This window comes from Myotis lucifugus, unplaced genomic scaffold (assembly GCF_000147115.1).
Source record: "Myotis lucifugus unplaced genomic scaffold, Myoluc2.0 scaffold_63, whole genome shotgun sequence".
Classification (NCBI taxonomy): Eukaryota; Metazoa; Chordata; class Mammalia; order Chiroptera; family Vespertilionidae; genus Myotis; species Myotis lucifugus.
In genome coordinates, this window is record NW_005871111.1 from 1022275 (window position 1) to 1037665 (window position 15391).

Here is a 15391-nt window from a genome sequence, read left to right on the forward strand (position 1 = left end):
CTTTACATTTTAATGGCTGTTCACAGTCCTTAGGGAGTTAGCAGCTTTGGCCTGGAGGCTGCTCCCCCACCTGTCTCCAGGCCCTGCAAGCGCAGCTGTGTGCGATGGAGACAGAGCCTCCAAGGAAAGAAGTGGTTCTGTCGTGCGGGGGGTGGGGGGGAGTGTAACTATGGGAGTGCCTTTCTCACAGACTCACAGGGTCAGGACCTATGTAGCAACTGCAAAAAAATAGCAAAAGGGACATTAGTCAGGCTTCGTGTTTTGCTCAACTACATGTTAGGTAAAAGATTTCAAGACCCAACTCCAGAGCCACTTTAGAAATGTTTTTTTCCGAAGGAGGAGACAGAGCACACGCGGAGCTGCGAGGGAAACGGGGACCCCGCACCCCACACCCCGCCGGCGCACGGCGGGTTCTCCTGCCTCGGATGAAACGCCTCGGATGAAACGCACACCGATCCCTGCTCTCTCCCAGATCTGCAGTCCCGCGCACAGAACGCAGCACCTCCCGGGAGAGCGCCTCGAAACTTCGTGATCGGTTTTGCTCGGGGCTGAACAGCACGGGCGTTTGTGAAGTTCAGCTCTTTAGAAAAGCCAGCAGAGGCGAGGTCTCCACAGACGCAGATCCAAGCGCGTCCAGGGTGGCCAGGGGGGGCCGCGCCCCAGAGGACGGGGACCGGCGCAGAGGGAAAGAAACGAGCCGGGCAAGAAGATGAAAACCACAGCGAGGAGGTATTTTCGGTATCATTTTAATCACAAAACAGCACGAATGCGGTCTGTGCCTGCGTGCTACCCAAACGCCGATTTGAATACCACGGAACGCGAGTTTGAAAATTTCCATTTTTGTAATTTGCTTTCCTTTGTTCAAGCCAAGACTTGAGAGAAACCTGGCAGCCTTTCTCTGAGTCTGGCACGATTTCCCCTCAGACGCACTCGGTGGGTTGGGATGTGGAGGGAGACCGCACAAGAGAGAAGGGGAAAGAGGGAAAGAGCGATGGGAGAGAGGCTGCCAGAGAGCAGAGAGCAGGCCCGCAGCCGCCTGCCAGGGCGTTTGGCTCCACCTGCAGGAATCCGAGGGCAAACCCATCAGGCCCCTCCGCTTCCACGGACAGCAGGAGGGGCTGGGGGGCCCTCTGACCACCGCCTAGAGTTCCCCCGCCTGCAGGAATGGAGTGTAAGGACTTGGGATGCAGGGATCTCCATCACCAGATCAAAAGCCACTATCAGATTCAGCACAGGGATTTATACTTGGAGGAATCGATACAGCATGCCTCCTCCTGCAACCTATGGATTGATTTGAGGGCAAGGGCAGTGTCTGGTCCCCAGTCCAGGCTCGGCACCTAGCTGTGCTCAAGTGTTGAATGAATGAGTGGACAAGCAAATGAACCCGGCGCCCTGAATAATCAACTCTCAAACAAGAGACCGAATGTCATAAAAACAAACACCCTTTTGTTTTCCAGGTGTATTGATGAGTTGAGGGGCACTTTGTTAGTGGCCAGTTATTGCTTCAAGGACTGGGCACCATGGGGACGAGTCCAGTGTTCCACCTCCAACCTGAGTAGCAGTAAGAACTACTCACTTCATCTCATGCCCTTATTTTACAGACTAGAGGCCCAATGCACGAAATTCTATTAAGGGGCTTGGCCCTCCCAGCCATGGCAGCTTGCCTCGACCCTTGCCCTCGCAGGCCCCAGCTTCATCTGGAAGGACATCTGGAAGGTCATTTGGCTATCCGATCTAATTAGCATATTACCCTTTTATTATTATAGATGAGCAAACAGAAGCCTGGAGAGTTTTTACCCAGGTCAATCGGTTTGTTGATGATAGAACTCATTCGGAGCTAAATGTCCCTGACCTTCTCTCTGGTGTTTGTTTTCTGCAGCAAGAGACTGATTCTGCCTTCAGGTAGAGCGACCTGCGTGGATACTCCCACTGATTGGCTGTCTCAGGAGGAAGTTGGCTTCCCCACCTACCTGTTGTCCTGTCCGGGAGCTTCTGTCCCAGCTTCCGCTCTGGGCCAAGGCAGCTGCTGGGGAGGCTCTACTCCAAAACTCACGTGCTGCCTGGAGCTGATGCCAACTGGTGGCTAACCTTGTGAATTCGTTTCCTAAAGCCGACAGGACAGAATCTTTAAGCTCACGGGGTTGGTAAGCCACAAACAAGCAGGTGCGTTGTTTTAACAACACAGGTGTCTTATATCCTATATCTAGCACATCTACTTATCCAAAGTGCTTAATAAGTAGTTCTTGAGTTTCCCAGTGATAGTTATAGATGGTATTTACCAAGTGAAAAAGAATTTTCGCTGTAGGCAGTTAGCACTCACTTTCCAAATAAAATTTTTTTAAAGGTGAAGATTTTACTTATAAATGGGATTCCATTTGCATTGTGTCAGATGAGTGTGATGCAGTGGAAGTTGGGGATCAGAAGATCCATGTTCTAGCCACAACCTGTCTATAAAATGGAAATAATACTGTCAAGGCCTTTGAAAGGAATAAAAATGAGTCATTCTTACAATAATAATCACAATATTCATAACAGCTTTGAACTATTATGAAGTGCTTACTACATTGCAGGCTCGCTGCTAACCACTTTAAATGCATTATCTAATTTAGTCTCATAACAACCCCACGTGATTGCAATTATTATCCCATTTTACAGAATGAGAGAAATGAAGCTCAAAGAGTTTAAGATCCTCACCTATGGTGGCAGCTTACAGTGGGAGGCCAGTGTTGGAACCCAACTCATAGCTGACTCTGGACTCTTAAACTTTATATTACTCAATAAAGTAATATAATCATTGGCTGATTCCATGCTGAAGGCATTCAAATCTCTACCTCTAGTTCTTTCTCCTGGGAACTCTATACTTTTATTTCTAATTACTGAAAGAATATCATTAATTGAATATTCCTCTACTGTTTAAATTTAAAAAGGGCCTAAACCAAACTCCTTTCTTCTGTTCATAAGCTTTACTGAGAGCCATCCATGTTCAAACTTCCAAACTTGGTCTAGACCAGGGGTGGGCAAACTTTTTGACTCGAGGGCCACAGTGGGTTCTTAAACTGGAGCGGAGGGCCGGAACAAAAGCATGGATGGAGTGTTTGTGTGAACTAATATAAATTCAAAGTAAACATCATTACATAAAAGGGTACGGTCTTTTTTTTTTTAGTTTTATTCATTTCAAACGGGCCAGATCCGGCCCGCGGGCCATAGTTTGCCCACGGCTGGTCTAGACAGTGCTCTCAGCAGGGGGTGATTTTGCTCTCCAGGGGACATTTGACAATGTCTGGAGATATTTTTGGTTGTCCCAACTGGGGGTAGGGTGGTGCTACTGGCAACTAATTAGTAGAGACCAGAGATGCTGCTAAACAGCCTACAATACACACACCATCCCACCACAACAGAGAATTATTCAGCCCCAAATGTCAATAGGGCTGAGGTTGAGAAACCCTGATTTAAGAATATGAAGATGAATGAGACAGAGATCACCAGTAATCACCTGCTATAGGAGATATATGTATAAATTTGAAGCACAGTGTACAAAGATACCCATGTGGTGATCAAAGAAAGGGTTTTGAGGTCCTTAAAGAGCTATGGGGCTTACTATGGACTGCGGAAGGCGGCACTTAGGCACAAAGAAGAGATAAGATCTGGATTCTGGTAAAAAGACAAACAGTGCGCAGGGTGTGGGTGTATGTGAGGAATGCTGGCTTATTTTAATTGGAGTGGAGGAGGTGTGAAGAGGATTAGTGGAGAAAAGGAGACTAGATCAAAGAGCCTTGAGTGCAAAGAAAAGGACTTTAGACTTTATTTGTAAATAATGGGAAGCCAGCTAACTTTTTTTTAAAGAAGAGCTTATTGATTTTTAGAAAGAGAGGAAGGGAGAGGGAGCAAGAGAGAGAGAAACATTGATGTGAGAGTGTAACAGCATAACATCGATCAGCTGCCTCCTGCACGTCCCCCACTGCGGATGGAGCCTTCAACCTGGGCACGTGCCCTGACTGGGAATCGAACGAGCAACCTTTTGGTGCAAGAGATGCTGTGCAACCAACTGAGCCAAACTGGTCAGGACAGACATCTAACATTTTCACAGGGGGGAGTAATATGATCAAATTGTTCTGGGTAGATGAATCTAGCAGCTGAATGAAAATGAATTGCACAGAATAAAAAGCTAAAGGCATAACACGACTGCCATAAGTCTTACTATTTAAAAAGAATCACTTAGCTATTTTTATTATTATTAGTAACAACCAATAACTGAGTGATTATTGTGATACAAAACTAAACTCTATATATATCCTTACTGAGTGCTCCCACTGTCACAAGGATTTCCCCATTTTATCGATAAAGGGACAGTCTTAGAGTGGCCAGAAAGTGGCCGAATCAGGATCTGGCTACCAAAGTCTGTACTCCTCACTGCTTTGGGTGCTGGGTACACGGCTGGGATTCTGAACCTCTTGACCGATCCAGATTGTTCTCCTTCCTAAGACAGGCAAGAGCATGAGGCAGCCGGACCCCTCTGAGAATGGGAAGGTCCAGGACAAAGAGCCTCGGGAAATCTGGTTCTCCTTGGCAGACAAGGCTGACTGTAGGAGAAAGGGAGTGTTTCTCTGGGCTACATTTTTTTTTGGGGGGGGGGGGGCGAGGGAGAGGGGAGCACACCTCACAATAGATTCCCTAAATCTATTCGGAGTTAAATTGGTTCCTCCCTGGAGGATGGTAAATGAGAATAAAAAGGGGACACGGTCTGGGATGTCTGAAGCAAAGATGGAGCTTCTTATGTCAGGCCTCCCCTGCCTGCTGAGGTAGCAGCAAGCAGAAGACAGGGAGTGGGGAACAGAAAGGCTGTGACTCAGAAATTCCTTGTTTACTTGGCTCCTGAACAGAGTGGTAACTGGATCCAGGTGTGTGCTCTGGTTTTGTTTGAGCCTTTTGGCCACAGGCAGGGAAGGAGAGGAAAGGCGCTGACCGTATCTATAGACAGAGTAGGTGGCTCTATCAGAATTGGTGGAGGCGCTGACAGAGGCTGGCCCCAGCGGCTGCGGTGGGCCTCGGTGGGCCTCGGTGGGCCTACAACTAGAGTACCTTTGGTGCTGACCAGGGCACAGCTTTTGTCATGAAAGGAGATGCATTGTAAGGGGCTAGAGAAGGAAAGGACCAGCATGGCGGGCACCGAGTAGCCAAGGATCGGTAGGTGGGGTACATGCGAGCAGCTGCTTGAAAACATCCAGGACGAGCTGAGAGGAAGTGAGGTGGTGGACATTCTCCCGGAGCAGGCAGGGGAAGAGTCCGCTGTGGATGGCATTTGAAGGCATCCCTGCGGTCCAGTGTGACTCTTCATTGTAGGATAATCTTTAAACTGTTTTTGGAAAGTTTGGGATCTCCAATTTTAACGACAAAGGCCCCAAAAGTCCAGGGTTCCAGTTTTTCTTTCTAAAATCCCACCACTTTAAAGGAACAAAATTTTGCCACAATCTCTTAGATTTTGATATTCAAATAAGTAGAGTCTTTGTTGTTGTTGTTAATCCTCACCTGAGAATATTTTTTCCCTTGCTCTTCAGAGAGAGTCAAAGGGAGGGAGGGAAAGAGAGAGAGAGAGAAACATTGATGTGAGAGAGACACATGGACTGGTTGCCCACTGCAAGTGCCAGACTGGGGGCAGAAAGAGAAACCACAGCCGAGGTACATACTCTTGACCAGGAACTGAACCTGAGACCCTTCACTGCCCAGGCCAATGCTCTAACCACTGAGCCACCGGCCAGGGCTTGAATGAGTAGACTTTCTTAAAAAAGGACTAGAGTTCCTCAAGGTCAGTGATTGGCTCTGTAACACCAAACTCAAGAGGTGCTCAGAGTAGCTGCTGAGTTTAACTCAGCACAAGCTTCTTCCAAAACATGCAGAGCATACTTGAAATGCATTAATATAATTTTTAAAGCCAAATTTTTATTTTCACCTAGTTAAAGAAAAAAAAAAGGCTAACCTCATGCATCAATATGCCTGTTTTCACAAAGCCTTTGCCCACAGTCTGTAAGTTGTCCTAATACTAAGACCAAAAGCCAAAAAGCAAATGTTTTTTCCTCGAGAAAATCTGGAAGAGGTAATTATACTAAAACATACTAACTCAGAAGGATCTGTTTCACTGTTTTTGCTTGTGGAAGTGGCATAATTAGCCAAACATTGTCCTGAGACAAGAATAAAAACCAGAAATCAAGGTTCGCCTTGCCATGGCCTCCCTATTTTGTTGCCCTACATGACGTATTCCTGGTGGAAATGAGGCTGTAGACGACAAGCACATTTATCAGGGTTTGAGGGTCCCCAGATAGCGGAAAACATCCCTGGTCACTTCATACACACCCCACCCTTGGAACTAGTGTGCTTGAATCCAATCTGCTGACACTATATTACTTAACCTTGAAGTATTGGGTTGGCTGAAAGTCTTTATTGAGGACCTACTATGCAGACAGTGTAGAATTAGTAGTTCTAGAGTTAAGAAAAAAAAAAGGCCAAAATAGGACCTGGAACCCCCAAATTTGGCTTATAAGCTAGTTGAAGAAAATGCAGTAAATATACATGATTGAAAGACAATATTTGTTCCTCAGATACTTTCTGGGTGCCTACTGTGCGCTAGGCCTCATGATAGACCAGCGGTAGGCAAACCACGGCTCGTGAGCCACATGCGGCTCTTTGGCCCCTTGAGTGTGTCTCTTCCACAAAATACCATGTGCGGGCACGCACATACAGTGCGATTGAAACTTCGTGGCCCATGCGCAGAAGTCGGTTTTCGGCCTGGGCGAGTCTATTTTGAAGAAGTGGCATTAGAAGAAGTGGGGGGTGTCGGTTGGTCGGGCGACGGGAGATGCGGCACAGGTGGGCCTTGGGATACGCAGTGCGGGGGAGGTACATTGTTTTGAGGTACGTTCGCTGAGGTCAACCCCTTCCAACTCTCCCATCCACACTCGTCTATCTGAAACAAGTATACAAGACAAATGTGGATGGGAGAGTTGGAAGGGGTCGACCTCAGCGAACGTACCTCAATCAGATTGAGGACGTTTTTAGCAAAGGCCAGCTTAGGTGTAACCTAATTAAGTTAATAACAATGTACCGACCTATATAGTTTAAGTTTAAAAAATTAGGCTCTCAAATGAAATTTCAATCCTCCTCCTCTCCCTCCTCCTCCTCCTCTCCCTCTCTCTCTCTCTCTCTCTCTCTCTCTCTCTCCCTCTCTCTCTCTCTCTCTCTCTCTCACCGAACCTGAGACCCTTCAGTCCGCAGGCCAACGCTCTATCCACTGAGCCAAACCAAACTGGGCTCTTCTCCTCTCTTCTTTTTCCCTAGCAGAAGGAAAGGAGAGAGGCAAGTGTTTTGAATCCGTACCAAAAGGAGGGAAAAAGAATTCTACATGGACACAGAGCAGTCCAAGTAAGACCCCAGAGGCTTGAAGTAGTGTACAAGTTGGGGAATTATGATGTGTTCCAACCATAAAGTGAAAGAAAGAATGGAAGGAGATGAGGTTGGAGAAAGGGGTCCCAGGCTGTCCTCACATGGAAGTCATTACAAAGCCTCTCTTTCCCACACTCCCTCTTCACTCTCTCTCCCTTTTACCAGGTCCACCTATTTGCTTTAAAATAACCCCTCAATTGAAAATTGAAAACAATTCAGGCCTTAGTCAGGATTTTCACCTTTATCCTGAGAACAATAGGAAACCATTTGGCACACTTAATTAAATGAGTGGTCAGAGCAGGTTTTCTTTTTAAGTTTATTCTCGTTGCTGCATTGTGAATGGTCTGAGAAGGAATGGACAAGAAAGATTTGGACAGAGCAATCAGGTGGTGATAGGTAAGAGAGATCATGGTGAACTGAAGTGGTGGTAGCAATAAGATAGAAGGAGTATTGGACAGGTGTGGAAAGTATTTCTAAGGTAGAATTGATAGGTCTTGCTAATGGGTTGAATGATCTTTTACCCTCTCTGCATCTACCCCCTTGGGCATTTAACTTTGAAGTGTCCTCTGTCTCTGTCTCTGGACTTGACCATGTGCCTGGCTTTGGGTAATAGAATGAAGCAGAAGTGCAAGTATGGTGCTTCTAAGTCTACAACTCGAGAGGCCTTGCTCTTCCTTGTGTTTCTGTCATCTCCATGAGGACATTCCACAAAATACCACGTGCGGACACGCAAGAGTAGGGTGCGCATGCATGAGTTGAGTGAGACTGGCTACAAGACGAGTGTGGATGGGAGAGTTGGAAGGGGTCGACCTCAGCGAACATACCTCAGTCAGATTGAGGATGTTTTTAGCAAAGACCAGCTTAGAAGTACCCTAATTAAGTTAATAACAATGTACCTACCTTTATAGTTTAAGTTTAAAAATTTTGGCTCTCAAAAGAAATTTCAATCGTTGTACTGTTGATATTTGGCTCTGCTGACTAATGAGTTTGCCGACCACTGTGATAGACAATAGGGGCAACCAAGGCTGAATTGGTTCCATTTTGTTCCATCCAATACTTGTTATTCATTCGACACATAATTTGTTATTCATCCAGCATGTAATTATTAAATGCATTTGTATTAGAACACTGTTTTGCAAACCTTACTGTATATGTAGGTAAATCACCTGGGATACTTATTCCAAAGGTCCAGGGTAAGGCCTGAGGGTCTGCATGTCTAGCAAGCTCCTGAGGATTGCCGATGCTGCCAGTCCATGAACCGCACTCTTTGAGTAGTCGGGACTACACAGAGTGTTAGCCCTTGGTTACATAAAGGCAAATAAGAGAACCATGGCTCCTGCCCTAATGGAGTTGATACTCTAGCAATGAATATAAATATTAAAGAAGGAATTACAATTAAATGCAATGCTAGGCTAGGGGATGTTCAAAGTCATTTGGAGAGGGGACCTAACTTCACCCAGGAATAAACTAAAAAACTTTCCCAAGGAGGTGCTTAAGCGGTAGGAATTTGCAAGCAATAAAGGAGGGAGAATATATTTCAGGCAGAGGGAACAGCATGTTTGAAGGACTGCAGGAGAGAGAAAGCTTAGATATTCCACAAATACTTACTGACTGTTACTATTTGCAGCCTCTGTACTGGGTATAAGACCATGCCCTGGAGGGAGCACAGTTGGAGAGACAGACATGACATTAGATGGTTTCAAAATAACATGGCATGAGTTCCAATGGTGAGCACAGAGTGCCAGGTAATCCTAACCCAGCCCAGGTGAGAGGACACTTGAACTGAACCTTGTCAGCTGAGCAGGAATAAGGCAAGAGAAAAAGAGGCGGCAAGGTGGGAGACCCGGTCCTCCCCTCTGCGGACACAGTCTGTGGGGAAGTTGACAAGTTGTGCCATATGATCTTGATTTTACTATCCTATATAATTAAACCCTAATATGCAAATGGCAGAAGGACCAGTCACCATGACATGCACTGACCACCAGAGAGAAGATGCTCAATGCAGGAGTTGCCCCCTGGTGGTCAGTGCGCTCCCACAGGGGGAGAGCCGCTCAGCCAGAAGCCAGGCTTAGGGCTGGTGAGCACAGCAGCGGTGGTGGGAGCCTCTCCCGCCTCCACTGCAGGCAGGCGGTAAGGAGCAAGGGGTCCCAGACTGCGAGTGGGCGCAGTTCGGGCTGAGGGACACCCCCTCCCAGTGCATGAAATTTCATGCACTGGGCCTCTAGTATTACAATAATTGTCTGGGAATAGTGCCTGGCACAGAGTAGGCACTCATTAAATACGTTGAATGGATGAAAATATAAATGTTGTGTTAGTGATAGGGTCAGGATAGCCTAGACACAGGGTGGGGCAATAGTAGGTTGACAGTTCTTTGTGTGGTAAATAATACAATAATTAATAAACAATAATACCAGAATAAACTCTGTTTCACGTACTCACAACTGTCAGCCTGCTTTTGCCCCACCCTGTATAACTGGGTGCTAAACTGAGTGCTGCCAACTCCAAGGGCCCTGGGAGCTCAGAGCACAAGAAGCTCCAGGAGACTGTGAACAAGAAATGGGCTTGAAGAAAAGGGACATCTGTAGACATCCATCCCGAGAAGGAGAAACTACCCCTGTCTGCTGAGTGACTGGGAGAGAAAATGGGAAGCAAGCACCAGGTAGGGTTTCTTAACCCAGGGCCCATGGAGCTTCTGGGACATCGATGAAGTCCTAGAGATGATATGCAAAAATCTCAGGTATATATGTGCGGGACTATTTTTCTGGGGAAAGGAACTTGAACTTTTGTCAGATGGTCAAAGGAATCCAATGACCCAAACTAGGTTAAGACCCTGTAGGTAGCCTATGAATCCCTTACGGGCTACAAATAGTTATGCCAATAGAACCGCAACACAGAAAACCCTGGGTCTGAGTCAGCTGGAATGGTTCCAGCCCTGCCTTTCAGAGGCATTTTAGCATTTCCCTGCTGCTGCTTATCAATCCAGACCTGTCCATGTTGTCAGGGTGTCCTCAGCAGCCAATGGAGATGCCTCCTTCCCCAGGCTATTTACATGGACCGTAGTCTCTCCTTCTAACGAGTTTCCAGTGGGAACAATGCCCTCTTGTTCGACTGTCAATCATTTACATTTCTCTGATCTTTTCTGGAAGTTTCCGTGGAGCAGCAATTGCTGCAGCCACCTGAGCATTGAACAGGCCACTAACTGGAACAGATGAAACAAATATACTGGAGAAGGGGGCTGTGTGCTTATGGACTGCAGTACATTCATGGTCATGCGTAATGGACCAGGCACTTTTCCACCCTCCTGCTTATGCTATCACAGTGAACACAACATTTACATATCTGGAAGAAAAAAGGATTTTATGAGTCATTAATAATAGATGCAGGGAATTTTTCTGTTATGGGTAAACATTTCCATGGCTTAACTTTGCACCCATTTTGGTTCAAAATATCTACAGTGTTTGCCACTTACCATCTTCCTTCTAAAATACACTGGTGGTAATTGAAATGGTTCTTTTTCAATCAAGAATTAAGGGTTTGTTAAATAGCAATGAGGAAGTCCCCTATTTGAGGATACAGGCAATGGTTAAAGTTCTTAGAATAGAATAACTTTAGAGCAGAAACCTTAGCCACCAGGTTGTACTAAGAGAAGTATCATGTACAGAACAAGGAAAGCAATAGTCCTTGCTCCTCAGGGCTAGACACACCGCGTAGGAAGTATTTTTCAGATCCAGCACTTAAGGCCACGTTATAAGAGGGATAACAATAGGTGCGTGAAGCTGGTAAGCTCTCTTGAAATGAAGGTGAGTGGTGATACCTGACACTCGTGGAGTCCTTGCTCAGGGCGTGGCTCTGCGCTTGGCATCCACATTTAATCTTCATAACCAACCTATGAGGGCACCACTGCTATTATCTCCATTTGACAAATAAAGAAACTCAGGGTTGTGCAGAGAGTCCGTGGAGGAACTGGAATTGCATGTGTTCTCTCTGACCCCAGGGGACCCACCATGTCGGCAGTGGGTATATTTTCCGTTAATCTTGCTAAAGATGATTGGTAATTATGACAAGGAAATCATTGCCACTATGTGCATGTGTGTGTGTGTGTGTGTGTGTGTGTACCAATCTTGATCAAAACACACACACTTCCAGGGTAGTGACCATGTTAATTATGTACATATTTACTCCTCAGGCCTAGCACAGAGCCGGGCATATGGCAGGTCTTTCTTCTAGCTTTGCTGAATAAAATAACAAGTTTGGAAATGCTTCAAAAACCAACTCACCCATCAAATTATTGAGAGTGTGGGGACAAAAAGACAGTCCTGGGGTGTGAATTGTTACAGTTATTTTAGAGAACACTTTGGAAGTAATTATCAAAATGTGTAAACCCCTTGACCACTGTAGTTACATGTCTAGAAATCTGTTTGATCTATTCCACAGAAATACTGACACAGTAACCAACAAACGACAAGTGCTGGTGAGGATGTGGAGAAAAAGGAACCCTCGTGCACTGCTGGTGGGAATGCAGACTGGTGCAGCCACTGTGAAAAACAGTATTGGGTTCCCTCAAAAAATTAAAAATGGAACCCCCATTTGACCCAGTAATCCCACTTCTAGGAATATATCTCAAGAAACTAGAAACACCAATCAGAAAGGATATATGCACCCCTATGTTCATAGCAGTGCAATTTACCATAGCTAAGATTTGGAAACAGCCTAAGTGCCCATCAAAAAACTGTGGTACATCTACACAATGGAATGCTACGCTGCAGTAAAAAAGCAGGGACTCTTACCATTTGCAACAGCATGGACTCTTACCATTAGCAACCTGGAGAGCATTATGCTAAACGAAATAAGCTAGTCGGAGAAAGATAAATATCACATGATCTCACTCATTTGTGGAATATAATGAACATAAACTGATGAACAAAAATAGAGCCAGAGTCATAGAAGCATCGAACAGACTGTCCAACCTAAGAGGGAAGGCAGGGGAGGGGGTGGTAAGAGATCAACCAAAGGACTTGTACGCATGCAAATGAGCATAACCAATTGACACAGACAGTAGGGGGGTGAGGCATGTGCTGGGGGATGGAAGCAGGTGGGGAGAGGTCAATGGGGGAAAAGGGAGACTTATGTAATACTTTAAACAATAAAGAATTTAAATTTAAAAAAATAAAAAAATACTGATACAGTGTTATACAAAGATTTTATAAGTGTATATGTGTGTAAACACACACATGCAAAGATATATATATATGTGCATATATATAGGCATAGACACAAAGATATATATATTTATATGCAAAGATGTATACACAAAAATATATGGAATATATATGTGCATATGTATTCATTACAGTTCTGGATGTATTTGCAAAATCAAATGGGAGCAGCCTAAATGTCCAACAGGGAATAATTTTTTTTAATTATGGTACAACCACACAATGAAATAATATGTAGCCATTAAAATGTTAAAGTATATATATTAGGTTGATTACATGAAACTGCCATTTCTTTCTTGTTTAGATCTATAGAAATAGCATTTTCATACAGTTCAATTCGATATATGTACAGACATGAAAAACGTCAAAACATATTAGAAGCTGAAAAACGCAAGTTGCAGAACAGCACATATAGTATGGCGTATAATATAATAAACAAAATATAATAAACAAAATATAGAAAACAAGAAAGAGGCTCACTAACAAGCTAACAAGGTTATTGGCGGGGGGAGCCTTGAACAATGAGAATTTTTTTGCAATTTGTTTTTAAAATGTATTTACTAAAATAATTACAAAGTATTTATGTATTTTACAGACAGTTTTTCTGATCTACAAATTTTCCAAACTCCCGGAATCACCATATTTCTCCACTGGCATAGAGGAAGAGGATGATGAAGAATTAGCCTTCATTGTTCGTGCCAAGAAACCCAGATTATTATGAGAACTAGGTAAAAAGCCGCACTTTTTCTTGGATTATCTCGAGACAATTGCCTGAACATTTCCTGCTTACTTTTCCTGTTTGAACCTGGCTTTTGAGATTAACATGAGTTGATCTGGTTTTCTGTGATTCAGAAACGCACAGAACTTGGCAGGCAAAGAAATACAAAGAGAGGAAGAAAAGGAAAGGGGAACAGGGCAGGAGTGGAGGAAGATGGGCAGAACTTGAGAAGGCTTTATAAAGTAATAGAATACATCCCTTACCTTCTGGGGACAAAGGAGCAAAGCTGATGGGAGGCAACAGACAGTCTCCTTCCCAAACCATGAAAGCAAAAACACTCTACACCCCTCACTCCAAGGAGTGGCTCAGACCTCTTACTGGAATCTCTGTGCAATAAAAGAAATTTTTTCTCTGTTTCCTTAGATGATGGTGTTTCCTTAGTTACCAAGTGCTATCAAGTTTGAGTTATCCAAATTGTCAGTTTCTCTTGATTCTTATTTCTCTAAATCAACTTTATGGAGGTAGAGTTTACATGTGGTAAAATACACCCATTTTCATTGCACATAGCCATGTGATTCACTCATAGAACCACCACCAGAATCAGTTTTGTATGATGTTCCTCTGTCTTATCTTCCCTAGTCAGGCCCTCATCAAATTGGATGAGGTCTACCCACAGTGGGGAGGGCCATCTGCCTTACTGAACCACTGATCCAAATGTTAATCTCACCTGGAAATAATACCTTCACAGACACACCCAACATAGTGTGTACTCTGGCACCTCATGTCCCAGTCAAGTTGACACATAAAATTAACCATCGAATGAAGAAAAGAGGATAGGAAGGGAGGGAGGAGGGAGAGAGGGTGGGAAGGAGGGAGGGAGGAAGAGAGAGAGGAAGGGAAGGAAGATATTTTGGACCACAGGTGGCTGTTACATTGCAAAAGATGGTCAGGGATAGTCTCTGAAAAGTGATGACATTGAACTGAGACCTGAATACCTTGAAGTTGCCAGCCATGTGCAGGTCCAGGGACAGTGAGTTCCAGGTGGAGGGCAAAGCAAATGCAAGACTGCGAGGCAGACAAGGCCATGGTGCCTTTGAGGAACAGAAGGAAGCCAGTATGGTCCAAACATGATGACCAAGGGCTTTCTGCTACTCGACAGTTTACTCTTCACCTGTGTTAGTTTTCTCCTGCTGTGCAACAGATTATCACAAACTTAGCAGCTTGACACAGACCCGCTTGCTTGTTATCTTATAGTTTCTGTGGGTGTGGAGCACACACAAGTTAGCTGGTTCCCTTGCTCAGGATCTCACAAGATTGCGATCCTGATGTCATCCAGGCTGCATTCTCATCTGGAGGTTAAATGAGAGAAGAACCCACGCCCAAGCTCACTTAGGGTGTTGGCAGAATTCAGTTTCTTGAAGCTGTACTATTTATGTTGGCTTCTTTCTTCGTATCAGTTTGCTTTGGGAGAGCACTTTGTAGCTGGAAAATGCTTTTCCATTCTGACGTTAACCACAAACATGCTCCTACTATTCTCAGCTAAGGATTCTGCCACTCAAATAGTTGTCCAAACCAAAATCCTGAAATGAAAGTCACCCTTGATTCCTCAACTCAATGGCAAGTCCTATGGGCTCCACATCCAAAATAAATCCCGAATCCAATAACTACTTCCCAGTTCACAGTCACCTCCATTGTCCAAGGCACCGTCGTCTCTGACCCAGCCGACTGCGATGCTGTTCTCACTGCTCTCACTCGTCCTTCCCAAACCCATTCTCCACTGAGCAGCCAGGGTGGTCTGTATACGATGAAAATAAGATCATGTCACTCCCTCCCTCAAAATCTTCCCAGGACTCTGTTATTACAGCAAAATCCAAATTCCAATCCCTCCAGAATCTGGCCCTGCTTACTTTTCTGATTCGATACTCTGACCCTGTTTCCTGCTGCCTGTGGATCATGAGCAAATTCCCTAATCTTCCTGAGCCTCAGTTTCTTTGTCTGTAAATTGGGGGTTTTGAGTTGTGAT

The 15391-nt window shown here is 44.9% G+C and overlaps 1 long non-coding RNA gene across 1 annotated transcript; it reads left to right on the forward strand.

The window, feature by feature from the left end:
• The first annotated feature begins 314 nt into the window (after window positions 1–314).
• On the forward strand, window positions 315–13782 carry LOC106697337. The gene is made up of 3 exons (XR_001348411.2): window positions 315–729; window positions 1880–2163; window positions 13246–13782. It is a non-coding gene; the product is annotated as an uncharacterized LOC106697337 (long non-coding RNA).
• The last annotated feature ends 1609 nt before the right edge of the window (window positions 13783–15391 follow it).